The following is a 16,723-nucleotide window of genomic DNA, read 5'->3' as shown; positions in this document are numbered from 1 at the left end:
AGAAATTACCAGGATTTCCGGTTTTACCCCCTTAATGTCTGACCAATGGTTGAACAGCATTTCCGTGCACATGACTTGTGTTTAAAGTAGGGCTGATTAACGCCACTAATTATTTTAACGCGATTAACGCATTTGTATTTTTTGTCCTCGGCCGCCCCGTAGTTTCAGAGCGCATCGAGTTTAAAATACCATCTACAAGCTGATGCTGACAGCCCCGCTCCTGCCGCCCGCTTGTGGCAGACCACACGTCCACGCTCACCGGCAGGCACCGACTGGCCATCGGGAGGACCGGGAGGGTGTGTGTATGTGTGGCGCGAGCGAGCGAGAGAGAGAATGCGCACACCTTACGTGTATTGTTGTTGTTAGCATCTGGTGCTAGCTAGCTGCGCTAACGGATATAAGGAGCTGTTTCAATGAAAACAGAGGAGCGACATTTCACCGACAACTGTGCCGCGCACTTCACTTTATGCAGGTATCCAGACAGTGGGACATTGTACGAAAAGTCAGCACACTCAGCACGGATAGTGCAACATGATTGCAGCGTCCAGGCAGCTCCCGTTCGAGCATATGCCTTGAGTTGCACATAGCTCCAACGATCCATCACAGTGTCACACACACACACACACACACACACACACACACACACACACACACACACACACACACACACACACACACACACACACACACACACACACACACACACAGGTTCCAGGTTGAATTGAGGAGAATATTTCTAATGTTCAGAGGTTGTTGTGATTAATTGTTAAAATGATAATAAACAAACATTTGCATAAAGCATATTTGTCCACTCATATGTTGATAAGAGTATTAAAAACTTGAAAAATATTCCTCTAAGGCACATTTAGAACAGATCAAAAATGTGCGATTAATTTGCGATTAATAGCAATTAACTATGGACAATCATGCGATTAATCGCGATTAAATATTTTAATCGACTGACAGCCCTAGTTTTTATATATATCTGAGACCCATAATATATGCCTTAAAATAGCCTGATAGGTGCACTTTAAGCTTTAATTTGAGGTAGATCTAACCTGCTTCTAACCTTAAATAAGGACTAGATTCAGTTGTAACTTTCTTGAATTCTAGTTAACTTACTTGCCTTTTAAAATACAGACACTAATTCCTTCCCCCCCCCCCCCATTAAAACAAGAAATTCGAATTAAAACAAGAAATTAGATTAAATAACAAAACAAAAAAGAGTCTCTAAGCTTCGCAAGGCGGTACTTACCTAGCAGTACTTTGAGTCGAATGCTACCAGCAGCATGCTAACATATAGGCAGAATGGCGATGCTAACATGCATGTGTTTAACAGGTTTAATGATTACCATGTTCGCAATCATAGTTCAGCGTATCAGCATGCTGAGAGCACTGATACACACAAATCGTGACTGACCATGATGGCAATGTCATTAGTTCTGCAGGGAGTGAGAAATGTTTTGCAATATGATTCGAGTTTAATTTCAGTTTCCCACACATTTCCTTTCCACTGTCAGCACATCTCCATCTTATCTGCCAGCGCATTTAAAAAAGTGTGTGTGTGTCTGAGTGCATTTGTGTATCCCTATGTGTCAGTTCTTGAATTATGGAGAAACAAGGCTGCTTTCCTTCAGGGAATGCACCATAAATAGTTTGTGGAGATGTTAAATCTCCAGGGTACCTTACTACCTTATCTTAAGTTAAAAATAAGGAGTGTTTTAAGTTACCTATCACAGTTATTCAAAGATTGCATGCAAAGCTGCTGCTGGTTTCTGATTCAGTGCTTTAAGCCAGGCATCCACGAGGGTGGTTATATTTATATTACAAACTTAACATTTGTAAGACTAGCTAACATGGAGTCTGCAAATGAGTATGGTTGGTTACACGAAGACTGATAAAATAGTTATGAGTCCTATCCTGATTTTTTATTGCGTATATCGTCCGTATTATGATTACAAAAAACATTAGTATTTATATTCCTGTGTATGTGTCCTAAACTGCTTTGAGCTAAAATGCTTTAAATGCTGTTGAAATAATGAATAGAATACTACAGCAATATGTCCAAAATGACATGCGCTGGAAGGTGTAGTTTATAATAAAAGCTTTTTAGGTAACTAGCTGAAAAGGCTATGGCTAATTATGTTAGCAGCATTTTCAGTTGATAATTTGTGTGTCACACAGATTACAATAATCAAAGTATCTAAATTACAAAGTAGTGATGGCATTCCATTTTCTGTTTTAAGTGTCACTACCACATGATGTGTTGAAGGTAAAGAGGCTGTCTCACTGTGCAGAGAGTACCAGTGAGTTTTCAGAGCTTAGAGGCTCTTGTGTGACGTTCAGTGTTTCCTCAGAGAATAACATTTCAGACCAGCTGTTGGACCAAAATGACCGCCTTCCTGCAGAATAACTGTATAATCGTGCGACAGAGATATTAAATTCAACAAAAGCCATCGCCACCGGCCTCATAGTCCTGACCCAGCGGCTCCAGACAGCCTTATGAATAAATGAGGGCAGAACTACCCCGCCTGACACTTCTAATTCTCTAATTGACCAGAGCACGGGCCCCAAGGCCAGTTCTTGAGATGATGTTGCCTCTTTGTTCGGTGATACTCACACCTGATTAAGCACGCATGTGATCTTTACTGTGAATGGAAAGTGCAGCCCTTAGCCGGGTCACTCGGAGCCGATCTTGACATTTGCGTTTGTTAAACAAAATCACCAAGTGGTTCAGGAATAATGCATATGACATACTTATTTGGGTAGGTCAAAGAGACAGGATGGCTTCATTCTTGTTTGTCTAAAGAAGTAGATTATGCAGACAGAATGCAGATTAGCCTAAAAAAAACACAGGGTTGCATAACTAATGAATATCCAAATAATACAAAGGCAGCACTGTCACCCATGCAGATTATTACCTGTACTTGGCATGTAGCTTTAGTACAGGATGTCCCTAAAGGTGCCTTCGGTCGTGCAGATGTTGTTTTTTGTGCTTCATGCAGAAAACTTGCTTCCAGCTGCGTCTACCCTCTGTCAAACATGAGAGCAACTCTGATCTGTAAAACTGTGTCACTGCTGTGTTCTAGGGATGTAAGTCTTTTGATTACTCACGATTTGATCTCTGCTCTTGATTAAAAATAATTACAGATTTTAAAATTGATTTTGATTCAGTAGCCTACATCAGGATGCTAATATCAGGATTTACTCCAGTCCGTTGTTAACTACTAAATGCAGTGTGTCAGCAGAGTAAAGTGTGTAGGAAATATGCTTTCCTATTTGATAATATCAACTGATTGCAATTATGTACGTACAAAACATAACGTAAAGTATACGCAGGCAAACCTAAAACAAAAGGTAAGCTTTATTCATGCTAAACTCCAACACATAAACAGTATTTCTCAATCCTACCGACTCTAAGAATAATACATTCAAGATATACATACCAAAATTATATTCATTGGCTAATAGGCAGCTAACCATCACATATTGTGACTTTATGTGATGGATAACTGTCCAGTAGATGCACTATCTATGTTGTTTTGCAGGATAAACAGTTTTTTTAAATCACTGTGAAGTGATGCTGTGAATCAATTCAGAATTCTGAGTACATTTGTGTGTGTCTGTGTTAAATGCGCTGGTAGCAATTTTTCTCATTACAAAATGAAACTTTCTCTTGTACTTTCTCCATCCTTGTCACCACTTGAAACCCCTTGCTTTAGCGGTAGCCAGATTCCACCACACTGACATAAATCAGACTCTAATGAGGCTATCTGTATGCTGGACATGTCATCTGTGAGATTTACTGCATACAAACATGGCATCTTCAGTTTGTGCAACAGTTAGACACTTTCAACAAAACAACGAGATGAAAGGTCATTTATAAGCGTGTATTTTTCTTGGTTGGGAATCTTTCCTGAAGCATGTGATTAGACTCTCGGCAGGGAACCTTTAGAGGCTTCGCTGACTCGCTGCCTCAAGGTGTTGGATATATATTAATGTTACTAAAATAAGCCACTGCTCAGCAGGTGCTGTAGTGTCAGTCTGAAGACTCAGAGAAGTCAAACGCAACAACTTGAAGTAGGTTATTTAATGATTTCTATCATTTGGTCTTGTTGGAGTCAGTTCTCTTACAAAAATCTACCTTAAATAGGATAAAGTCAGAGGCATTAAAGCCAAAACAAAGCATCAAACAGGCCAAAGTGGCACATTATTAAAACATGTTCAACGCACATTTAATTTATATTTTTTAGACATATCTGAATGTGTTGTGTGTCAAGTGGCTACTGTGTTACCTGCATCATGAGTAGTGCAGACATGAGTAAGTACAGACGGCAAACCCTTGGTTATAGTTCCTTTGTTAAAACTGATATTTTGTTGAAACTATTAGTTAATTAATTGATTAGTCAATAGACAAAAAAATAACAATCAATAAATGGTATGTTCATAAAGCAGCCTACGACCAAGCAAGACCAATAGTTGTTAGGACATTCAACCAAAATCCACACATTTCTTCTGAAGAAGTCAGAGGATCAACCAAAGTCAACTGGATGTTATCCTCAGGGGACCATGAATGGGCGCTCCAAACTCAATGGCTATCCATCCAATAGCTGTTGAGATATTGAAGTCTAAGTCTAAAGCGATGGACCAACCAACAGACTGACTAATAAGAGCTTAGAGCCTCTCCAAAAGCATGTCTGAAAATGTATTAATATTATTAATTAAGGATTGGCCATTACATTATTTGTTAATTAAACTTGTATAGGTTAGCAAATGGGACGTTTGTTTTATTTTTATATTTTTGCCTCTTACTCATCAGCGTCAGAGAAACATAATGGGGAAAGGAAGTATGATCATTCTGCAGCCTTGTCTTCTTCTTCTCATTTCCAAATCCACAGGCCTTAAACATAAACCATATGCCAGATTAGCTCCTCCATCCTCGCCACGTGCTTCCCGCTCCCCCTTTGCTTTTCTACACACAAGCTGTAAAGCCGTACAGATGCTTTTGTACCGTGGGGACTGACATCGCCGTGTAGGAACGCTGCCAAGCTGGTACAGTAAGATAGGCACGCAACGCTCTGCTATTCCCAGCAGATAAGCCCGCTGAAAGAAAGCAGAGAGTAAGCAGGCGAGTGGTTGAGTCTAGCATACTACAGGGGTCAGTGGCTCGATTATCTACCCTCTCTGAGGCCCTCCATTGTTGCCGAGGGCCCATCTTATCTCCAGGCACTAGATCTCTGACTCAAATGAATAATCGCACCCCTTATCGCCACGTGGGCCCTATCCATCCCCGGCATACAGCGCTTCATGGGATTGCAGAGAGCCACTTTTTATCTGCAATGGTCAAGTATTTATCTGTTTGCATCTGTGTGTATGAAAGTATACAGAGCTGAAAATTGGTTTTAGAGAGAGTGATGAGCAAGTGGTGGACATTTCTTAAGGAAATAGTAATGAACCTCTGCCCTGGGAAGGATCTCACTGTAATCTCTCGGATGGTCTTTTATTGACTGGCTGTCATTGTGCTCTTCAGCCCTAAAGGACACCATCTGTCATCGGCTAGTTCTTGAATTGCCAAACTGAAACCCGGCCCAATTGAGTCATCTGCACTCCTAAAAAGAAGCCTTAGACGTTTCCGAGGAGATACATTGTTCATAAACATCGCCCACACTCAGACTTCGGCTGGATGTTCTGTCTTTGTGATTGCTGTAGTTGCATGGCATAAAGCATTGTTTGAAAATACACTAAAGGCCATGTTAGGACACCAGCACCTAATTATTTCAGCAAAAACATTTTGCGTTGGCGGCCAACACACACACCAGGGGAAAACTGTTTTCTATGCTGAACTTCAACAAGGCAAATAAGAAACAGAAAATAGTTGTGTTTACTTCCACAATTGTTACGCTTAAAGGACACAAAAAGAAAGCAAAAAGAAATGTGGGCGACAATGGCCCTAATCTTTCGACAGTCGGTAATAGGAAGAGCTGTATGTGGTGAGTCACTTTAGGCGCGTTCACACCGGAGTACTTTTACCCGTACTTTTCCCGTTTAGTTCCGTTAGTGCCTGGAATTTTGCGTTCACACCAAAAAGAGTACTTAGTTCCGAGAACTTTTACCCCCATTTTTAGTGCCTGCTAGAGAGGTGGTACTATCCTGGGGAGAAAAAGTACCAATTTAGATTGGCTGGGCGAATTGCAAACCACGCCCCGTAAAACTCTGAAAAGTGTTGTGAAGCCGCCATTGTATTTGCTGGCATTAGCATTAGCATTAGCCCCACGCACCAACGGAGAGAGAATAACTTATGGCAACACAAAAAAAAACATGGGAGCGGTGGAGTGATGAGGAGGTGTCGGCGTTCTGGCAATTTACTCGGAAGGTGTAAACCCAAAGCAGAAGAAGTGACGTCAGCGGCTTCACTTGCATAATCTTCCTTCAGGGAACTTATTCCGGTGTGAACGCGATCTGTACTTATCTTCATGGGAGTACTAAGTGCTGGCACTAAGTACGGCAAAGTACTTGGTGTGAAAGCGGCTTTTGACAAAGGAAATCATAGCTTTTACCAAATAGAGAAGAATAAATCATACTCAGCTGGCAAGTATGGCCTTTATGTGTTGTTTGCATGATGGCCAAATCAAAGACATGAAAACACTCATGGGTTTTACAAAGAAGTGACGAACATCAACTTTTTTTTATTTGGAAAGTTTGATTCATACTGTAGCAACATGTAACCAGAAAGCCTTCTTTCCAATGTAATAACAGGGCCACTCACAAAGAAAGATACAACAATTTCAGTTTTTGTGTCCATGATAAACAGGAAGAAGGCACTTGAGAACATTTGGAAAACAACAAAGAGATTTAGAATTAGAAAAGTGAGGTAAGAGAGGGAGAAGCAGGTTGAATGAGCCTGCTGAAGTGCAGAATGGATTCTGCCAAATGAAACCATTACCCTCCCAAAGAACGCAGCGTGACAAAGAAGCAAGAAGTAATAATGTCGAAAGAGAAAGGTATTTTCCACCACATATCTGCAGTTAACCCGGCAACCTGCTAACAATAGCAAAGTTGATCAGTTATTTCGGTGCTTTTAGTGAACAGCAAAGACTAACGGAACTATTAAAAGAGAAATTACATTTAATCAAATGTTTTTAGAATCGTTGTTTTTTTTTATCGAAAGCCAAGTCACAGTAAAGAGTTTTACATTTATGTCACCATTTTCCAGCAGTTTAAGTTGAATGTTGGACGCAGGCAGATTGCAGCTCCTGATGGCTTTTTAATTAAGTCTAGGCTTATTAAGTCTCAGTGTTTTAATTTGATCATAGTGTTTAGAAGTGAACCAACATCTCCTGGTCTTTTATTAGCTCTTCAGTGAATCACTTGGCACTAAAACAGCAAGACAGTTGCATCGATGGTGATGTCTCTTCAATGTAATGAGGACGGATGGGACGATAGGAGAAATGCTGTAGTTCAATCAAATTCCCGAGAAAATCCGCGTTTCCCGATACCAGTGTGATACCGCGTTAAAAAAAAAAACAGAGCAATAAATCTTATGTATATACATTTTGTTTAGAAAGCTAAACATGTCAAGATTCAGGTCTGCCCCTAGCCTAATATTGCTCATAGTGGGAAAATATGTTTAAAGTTGGCTACATAAAATGTTAAGGCATTTACAAATTGTACATTTGTAAATTAAACCCATTAATTTTGGTATGACTTTTTCTTTCACATAGAAACAACTTTGATGGCTTATGCAAGTTGAAACAACAACATATGACCTCAAGTTGGTGTGAGGTCATATATTGAATTACAACCTATGTTGTGTGCTATTTAAAGTCTCCAGTTTAAATTACTTCAATAGGATAAAGAATACTATGTATGACAAGGTCATGAATGGTCAATTGGTGATACAGCCTTTGTCATTAGGAAGTTAAACATTAAAGCAGAGCCATGACCTTAAATCTGCAGGATGGATAGAAACGTCAGCAGCAGGAAGTCACCGCTCAACCACAACACGTACACACACTTAGCTGACAAAGCAAACTATCAACGTGGAGCGGCACGTAAACACTGGGCCCTGCGGAAACATTTCCTTGTGTTCTTGTACCAGTTTTACACATGAGCAGCTCTCTTTTGTCACATGCTTTAACTGAGTTATCATGCAGTCATTTTGTTGCCAAGTTACTGTATCTCTAAACAGTGTGTGTGTAATTGACTCAAATCACACACTGACCCACAGAGTGACCTGAGGGGATCTCCTGCAGGGATTTATTGTTTGTTCACTTTACAGCATGCTTGTTCAGGCTCTTTGGGCAAATCAATGGCAAACATGGTGGAAAAATCAAACTAATGCGAGAAGCAATAGTAGTGTTTGTACCTTTTTTTTTATTACCATTACAGTCACTGTTACATACAGCAATTTAAATGATATACTTTACACACACACAACATTTATTCACTATTGAGTTTTTTATGGATTTGATCAGTAAACAACCATTATCAGTATTTTAAATCAGACATAAAACTTTAACACATAATGTATGAGTGATTACAATTAGTGCTCACCTCGAGACAAAATCAACAATAAAATAATAAGTAAATATAACAAAAAAGTGCTCTTTTCACTTCAGACTAAAGAGAAAGAAACCTTACAAACTGGCAATTCTAATACTGAATTATTCATTAAACCTTAGTAGCAAGAAATGTACTGTAGGTCAATTAAAAGGGAAAACCCCGTAAAATACTAAATCAGTGCTTACAGAGTTGTAACTTTTGTAACTTCTACTTCAAGTAGTCATTTGCTCGACCTTCTTCACTAAGTTGTACCTATGTAAATTAAACTGCAAGGATCTCTTATAAAGGTTGAATCAAGATAAAGAAATAATTTGTATAAATAATGATTAGGGAGAGGGGTATTAAAGTCTTCCATAATCAGTATTATAATTGGGAATAACCCAGCATTTGATGTGTTTTAAAAAAGTTTTTTAACGTCAAATCTTTTCTGAATGTCTTTTTCTCTATTTCTCATCATTTCCTACAGCACATTAGATCGCGTTTCCATGGTGACCAAATCCAGTGCAAGGAATCGGGGCAATTATGGGAACATTACCTTCATTACAGTGTGTGGGTGTGCAGTCATAGTTGGTCGGGGTTGCGAGGATATGAAACCGCCATTTATTTAATTTAGAAATGGGGACTGAGCGAAGAGTCATGAATCTACTGGTATGATGGATCGTTCACTGTTTTTTTTTTCTAAATGGTACTTTAAAAGAAAAATGTTTAATCTGATTATGTTTTATGGAGAGTGTGTTGTCTTTACAAAAAGAAGTACAAGCTTCTAAAACTTAACTGCTACCCTTTGTCTCTCTGACCCTTTTCCTACCATTCAGAGCAGAAACCCTTTAAATGTATGGGCCCGTTATGGCTTCCTAATTTAAGTAACAGCCACAGCGTATGGCTTGTGGAGGAGGCCATTACGGCTCTGCTCTGAGTTTAGAGATGACCTGGGTCACGGATGACATCAGAAAGTCTCATTCCCGCCGCCAGAGTCTCCCAAATTTCGGCACCGCAACGAGGTGGCATATCTGGCAGATCTGGCAGATCTGGCAGAGTCTTAGTCTTCTGCTGCCGCCGGGATTTTTATCTCATTTGAATTATTGCTTTCAAATGGAAGTTTCTGGGGTGGAACTTTGCAGATAAAAACTTTCCCAGTAGCAATTAGAGATTGGAAGAAAATGACATGAATAATTATTTTTCTAAAATCTTTCCAAACAGTGCAGTGTTTAATATGTCTGAATGATTGGTTTCATTATCGCAGCACTAAGATGGAGCTGTGTGGTATCTTTGGTTATCTTTGAGTCTCTGCTTCAGTGAATAAATTGTAACAAGACACAAACTTGTGCACGTAAGCATACATTCATGCACAGGCGCACACACACTTACATTTCTGTAGTACCATTCTTCTGAGGACTTTCTTAAAAAAAGAAAACTCTGCATTACCTTATCCATCGCAAAGATATGCATTACACCTGACCTATTTTTATACTCCATATTCTATTGAACCTATTTTATATTAGGGGAAAAGCTTGACATCAGTGCAAACGTTCATTCACTGCCAATGTGCTGCAGAGTATAAATGAGTATATAAAAGGACAACATGTTGTTGCATTTTACATTGATAAAACAAACAAGATATAAAGGCAAGGGTATCTGTTTTCAGTCTATGCTAAGCTAATTAGCGTTAGCTTCATATCTACCTTTCAGACAAGTGGTACAGTAATAACATAGCTATTGATCTCATCTAACTCCCAACAAGAAAGCACAATGTTAAATGACTTCCTTTAACGTTAAAGCCCCTTGAAGAAGTGAGGACTAGCCAAAATGTCCTCACTTTCCAAAAAAAGGTCTAAGATGAAATGAATGGTCCTCTCAATGATAGATGCGCAAGACTAGACACTCACACTAAAACCTCCCTTCCCTTACACATAGCCCCGCTCATCACCCATTATTACATCATGCAATTAAAGTAGAGCATAAGAACTTAGGCTGGGCTTACTTCCAAACACAGTGTATGTCAGAATTGATTTCCCCTCAACACAGCCCTACTCTGGCAGGAAAACAACGCTGTAGATTTTGCGATTAATGTGGCAGATCAGATATTGCCGGTGCCACAACACACTCAGGCACACTGATCGAGCACACGCCCTACCACACGGGATCAGCCATCATAATAAAATGAGTCTCAGGAGTTATGAATTATGGGTAATATTGAGGTAATTGCAGACCGTTAAGGGAACACCTAGTCTCAAGTCTCTATTTATGAACACCTTGTGAATAATAATTGTCCGTGAATCAGTGATATATAGGTGAATTACCTTTATGTGAATTACTCATTAAGACAAATTCATTTATGGGAAGCAGAGATACCCTGGGGGCGAGAGGAACTTTGTTATAGGTGAACGATAAATGGACAATGCTAAAGAAAAACAGCTATATTGACAAAAGAAACTTAATGTTGAAGTCAATTTGGGGCTGAAGCCAAATCTGCTGGTTTTGGTCCAATCTAGCAATGTTTTTTGTTCTGGAATCAATATTTTACCATAACAACTCTTTTTTTTCCCTCTACTTCCCTTGCACAAACTGATTCTGGCGCAATGTTCAGGTCCCTTTCATACCCATATAGCACTATGAATATATCTCCTATATATCTATCTAGTGTGACTGCACTTACGGGCTAAAACAGCACAAGGACAAAGGATCTCACATCCCCCTATAATGCAGGAGTAGACAGTGCAACACGCCCACCGGGGAAGGCTCCTCGGCCAGTTCTCACTTATTAGTATGGCTGGCTGAGCATGCAGACACCCGGAGGGAAGCGGATGTTGAGATGGTGGGCGGTGCCGGGCAGAACGAGCTACTTCACTGTTCCTCAGGATAGTTTTAGTCTATGTGAGCGGGGTCAGGGACCATGTAGTGTCTGCCCTTCCGTTTCTCAGCGGCCTTGTAGGACTGGCAACTCACCTTTTTATTTATTGGAAGAAGTTCCTAGAAATGAGGACAAGGGATCATTTGGAGAGCACCTTCAGTTGTTGCCCCTTTGTTGTGCTGGAGAATTATTTGAATACTAAGCAGGGCTTGTTGGAGATGGAGGTCCTAAAGGTTTTTGAGCAGCCGTTTTATATTGCCAGCTTTGTGTTTCTGGCCTTTTTGTGCCCTCAATCTTTAAAACCATTTTCACTGTCTATATTATTTTTGCCTCCTTTTAGTTATTGTCTGACCTTGTTCAATGTTATCTGTGCTTTACTTTCCAAAAATGGAGGTCAATAATGTATCTCTTGAGGTTTAGGGAGGTGGTGTTGCAGTGGATCAATCAGAGCTTTTGCTTGAATATGTCCAGAGGAGAGCAGCTGTTATCGGTTATAATGCTTAAAAACCCTCTGGGAATTTCTTGAATCTAGTAAGAAATTCAGCTAATAGCTTGTCCAACAGAAAACCCTGTAAGAAGTTAAGCTATATTGCATTACAGCAAGTGTTGACTTTTTGTGCAAGCACTGCAATGCTGAGGCTACATTTTTATGCCGAGTCGATAAACAGATAATGGCATGTCTGGATGAAATAATGACAGGCATGCTGGTAATCACCCCCCCTCACACTTTATGTGGACTGTATCATTGACCCAACAAGCGCTGGTGATCGATTGTCCCATCTGAGTGAGTGTGACATCACTACCTTTAGGCAACAGGCAGCTAGCACGTGTCCACGGCAACAACACAGGGCCATGGGGTTCTCTGCTGAACACAGACACATCACCAGATTCTAAAATCATTTATTGGGAGGTAGAAGGTGGACCTGTTGCCGGTGGTGTGAAGAGAAAATGGCAGGAAGTGTGACTCATGTTTAACACATGCAGGTGAAGGACTGACCTTTTGTGTTCAGTGAAAAAGACAGATGATTATATTAAAAGGTTATCAAGGTATAAGTGAGGTACAAATCAGGAACACATTATTTCATACGGAAACATGGGAAGAAGGTGATGAATTATGAATAAAGTAATTTCCTGCAGCTAGAGGTAAATACGGATTTCTCTAAGTTTTCAAATTGATGGAAACACGACTCAACAAAATAGGTCTTAATACGGAAAAATGTTAAAAGTGTTACTAAAAAAATACTGCAAATCTGGAGTTTTTGCCACTGTAGCTTCGACTTTCTTAATTCCTCAGCTCTCTGTGTTGTTGAACCTGGTGATGGACCGGCTGACTCTCAGTCAGAGCTCAGTGGAGCGAGTGTCCAGTTCAAAAGACAGGGTCCTGCATCCATGGAGTGACCGCTGGCGCTGAGGCAGCAGCCCTTTATCTGTGCTAAACTCCAGCTAACAAGCTCAATTACAGGGGCCACAGCTGCAGGAGCCGGTCCTGCTCACAGGAGTTAGCTTCAGTGGGAAAGTGTGTAGCTTACACTGCTTTACTTTTTAGAGCTAAGTGGGATAAAGGTGATAGCACAAGTAGGGGTTAAGCTGTTGTTGATATTTCCAGATCTAGCAGCCATCCGTTCAACCTATTATGTTGCTATTTTAAGTTAACTAAACATTGAGCTTTTTAAGTATTTTCTCATTTTAATTTTCCAATTTCCAAAGGTGAATCTCAATGGATGCAAGTTAATTAACATGACTGGAAAAGAGAATACATAATTGATCCCGGGGAAATTGTGTTACGTGACGGTTGCTCCGTATACAAATGAAATGTTAAAAGATAAAAATGAATACAAATGTGTATTAATTGATTTGATTTTAAATAAGAATATGCAATACAATATAAAAAAAAATGTATGACGTTAAAGTAAAAAATCATATCCATGCCTTGATTCAAAGAGAAAGCTGTGACACTACACAGTGCATGCCTAACTGTGGAGAGGAGGTTGTCTGAAGGTATTTATACAGTGGAGTGGGTGGGGGGGATGTGCCAAATTCACTCATCTGCAGCTAGTAAAAATCATGTTGTCAGCTTGTAGGGCTTGGTAAGGTCAGACTGTCATTGGTTTAGTCTTTAAAAAATAGGCGGAGAGTGCCACAGGGGACACACAGACAGTACCTACATGTACAGTGGGGGTTTTCTGACAGCCATATTGGAGCTTATCTCCCCCACGGTAGGGAAGCAGACTTACAGGCGCCCCGGGTTTTTAAACAAGATGATGACAAATTCAGTTTTCCATTTAGTTTCGCAGTGGTAGTTTATCACAAATTACAGTCATGTTGTGATTAGGTTTAACATTTATTTGCCTTTGATTACAGCTCAGAGAGGAGGGAATAACTGGAGATAGAGAAAGCTGCCTGGTCAGGTTCATGCTCTTTCTGTTGCAGTTACATGATAAGCTTACAAAACAAGGAAACAGTGGTGTGGAGATGTTACACCAGCCAAACTGTATTAACCCGGATGACCTTCAAAAATAATAGTGTGTCCTTAAAGCTTATTATAAAACTGGACACCTTTATCCATCTATGAACATAGTTGCAAATTTGATTACAAATGCAAAAAGAGAAGCTCTCTGGCTCTCTCTCGGCATCTATGCTAATTTAAAGATGCTAACATGCTCACAATGACAGTAGCTACTAATGTGCTTTCTTTTTCTAGATAACATTTGCTCATTAGCATCAAACAAAGTGCAGCTGAGGCTGATGAGAATATTATTAGTTTTGCATAAATGTGGTCATACATTACCTGATCATGGGGCTAGATGAAAAATGAATAGATCACCAAATTGATTACAATTAAACCTGTGATTAGCATATACATCTGTACTAAATATAGTTATATTTATCAGTGTAATTCACTCAAACACATATGCTAAAGATAAGGCCAAGACATTTTTGAAACATTTCTCTAGATTTTTAACTTAAAGGGGACCTATCATGCAAAATGCACTTTGTGATGTCTTTTATACATAAATATTAGGGATGCTCCGATCGCCAATTTTGGGGCCGATCGCCGGAATCAGTATCGGCCGATACCGATCGCCGATCCGATCGAGCGGGCGGGTCTAAATGGAAGATTTAAACATCACTTTAAATCTTTCATTTAAAGTGATGTTTAAAACTCAGTTAATGAGGCTCATTCACTGGAGCTTCCACAAACAACAATCACCTTAATTATAACATTCAAATGATGTACATTATTCAAGTTTACATTCAGTTTGGATAATAACACGGGAGAAATGAGCGGAAGCGCTCTCCCTCTCTCCCTCTCTCTCTCCCCCTCTCTCCCTCTCCGACAGCCTGTCAGTATCTCATGCAGCTCACTGATCCAGTAATGAGTGACCCGACAGTGAAGAATAAATATATATATAACTAGTTTAGCTTGTTCCAGAGGTAGATAAAATAGCTAAGTGTGTATAAGGTCTAACTCTTGTGTGTTTCGCTGCAAGATTTCTGCTTCGCAGCACGTTGCATACTGCTATTTTACTGTCTTTTTTCGGGTACACCTTAAAATAATGACAGACCGTGAAGCACATTTTGGCGAGCTTGTTTTGCCGCGCCACATAGAAAAGTATCATGTGTTTTACGTCATGCGATCCGCTCTCGCGACTCGGCTCTCGCGATCGGCATATGTCAGAGACGCGGCGCCATATGTCGATTAGGTAGAGAGTGAGTATCGGCCGATCTCGATCTGGGCGTGACGTTGACTTCGATCGAGCATCCCTAATAAATATGTGTGGGAAGCTCTCACGCAGCGTCAGAATAATCAAACCTCTCTCTTTCCTCTTTAACAAACGAGTTTAGCACAACGATGGCGAGACAGATCCCATCTGAACTGACGTCAAATCGGCGGTGACCCAAAGAAAGTTGCTATCAGAAACAATGCCTATACGTGTTTTGGACGTAATCCTCGCTTTGTTTACATTAGCAAGACCATCGCTAACACTCGAAGCTAACCTGTACTGAAGAGGTCACCATGTGTTATCAAAAGCAGAAAATAAAAAGGAACTCACCTTGTGATAAACCTGCAGAGAAATAAGCATTTGAGCTCCATACTATTTCAGAAATAATCCTTGACGTGGTTTAAACAGGATGGCGTTTTATCACACCCAAATTTAACTTTATCTCCGGTAGAATTCTGATAGGCATAGCTCCGCCTCCTCTTCTTTATTTTTTCAAGCTAAGGACCCAAGATCCACGTTTCCTCTATCAGGGCTTCAAAAGAGGGTTTGAGTAGGTTATGTGGCTACAATGGGTGATCTGTTTCTTATTTTGAAAAAAAAACTTACAGACATGTTTTGTATAGGTATGGACATACTTTTCAGCTATGATAGGTCCACTTTAAAATAATCTAAAGCCACTTTATCTAGCAACTACTTGAGTCTCATTGTAGAAAACCTTTATCTATAACCCCCAAAAAGGCACATTTAACCTTTTTGATCTTTGCTCGAAATAAATAATAACAGTGAAGGAACAGGAATAGTTCCTCCAACACTCAGAATGAATTATTGTTCTCTGGCTTTTATCTCCTCATTATATCTTGTGTCAGTTTTCCAGTTTAATTCCCGTTTCCCTGGAGTCAGCACAGGAATTACCTCAAAGTCTCACATCTTTCAGAAAACTTTCCTCACTCATTCAATTCTACTTTTGGACTTACAGTACTCAAGCATCACAGAAAACGTTCTGTCCTGGATATGCAAAGCTCTCGGAAAATATCCAAAGCAGCTAAAAATATGCGCCTATCGAAGTTAGTGTCCTTCCTTGCTCTCTGAGTTCAGTTTCTTATTATACGGAGAAAAAAAGCTGAATATTTGACGCTCATGCTCAATAAAGATGGGAAAGTTCTCCGGAGAGTCTTCTACCTTCCTTTTTTCTTATATACAAAGCATAGCCTCTTATCGCTGGACCATGGTTTGGTTCAGCGACCTCTGAAACAGCGCTTTCTACAAGCAAATCTTTACTTTCTGCTGATTTATTGAAGTGCTTCTTCTGTGTTTCATTAGTATTCAATCTCCTCTCAGGCCTGTTCTCCTGGGACTTCTCTTTCGATCCCGCGGGGAGTCCCCAGCGGGGAGTTCAAAGTAAATGTCATTATTTCTGGGAGATAATTGGAACACGGAACATTGCAGAAGGGATTTTCCACTCTGACCAGTCTGACATCCCAGGTTAACTTCTGCTTCACATCGGCACTTCTTCATGGGGACATACTTGGCCTGGGTAAACGGACGCTCTGACACATCTGTGGAATGTGTTTTTCGTCGGATCACA

The sequence above is a fragment of the Notothenia coriiceps genome, unplaced genomic scaffold, assembly GCF_000735185.1.
Source record: "Notothenia coriiceps isolate Sejong01 unplaced genomic scaffold, NC01 NC01_scaffold00000339, whole genome shotgun sequence".
Classification (NCBI taxonomy): domain Eukaryota; kingdom Metazoa; phylum Chordata; class Actinopteri; order Perciformes; family Nototheniidae; genus Notothenia; species Notothenia coriiceps.
The sequence above is the reverse complement of the archived record's forward strand: the minus strand, read 5'-3'. Positions refer to the sequence as shown.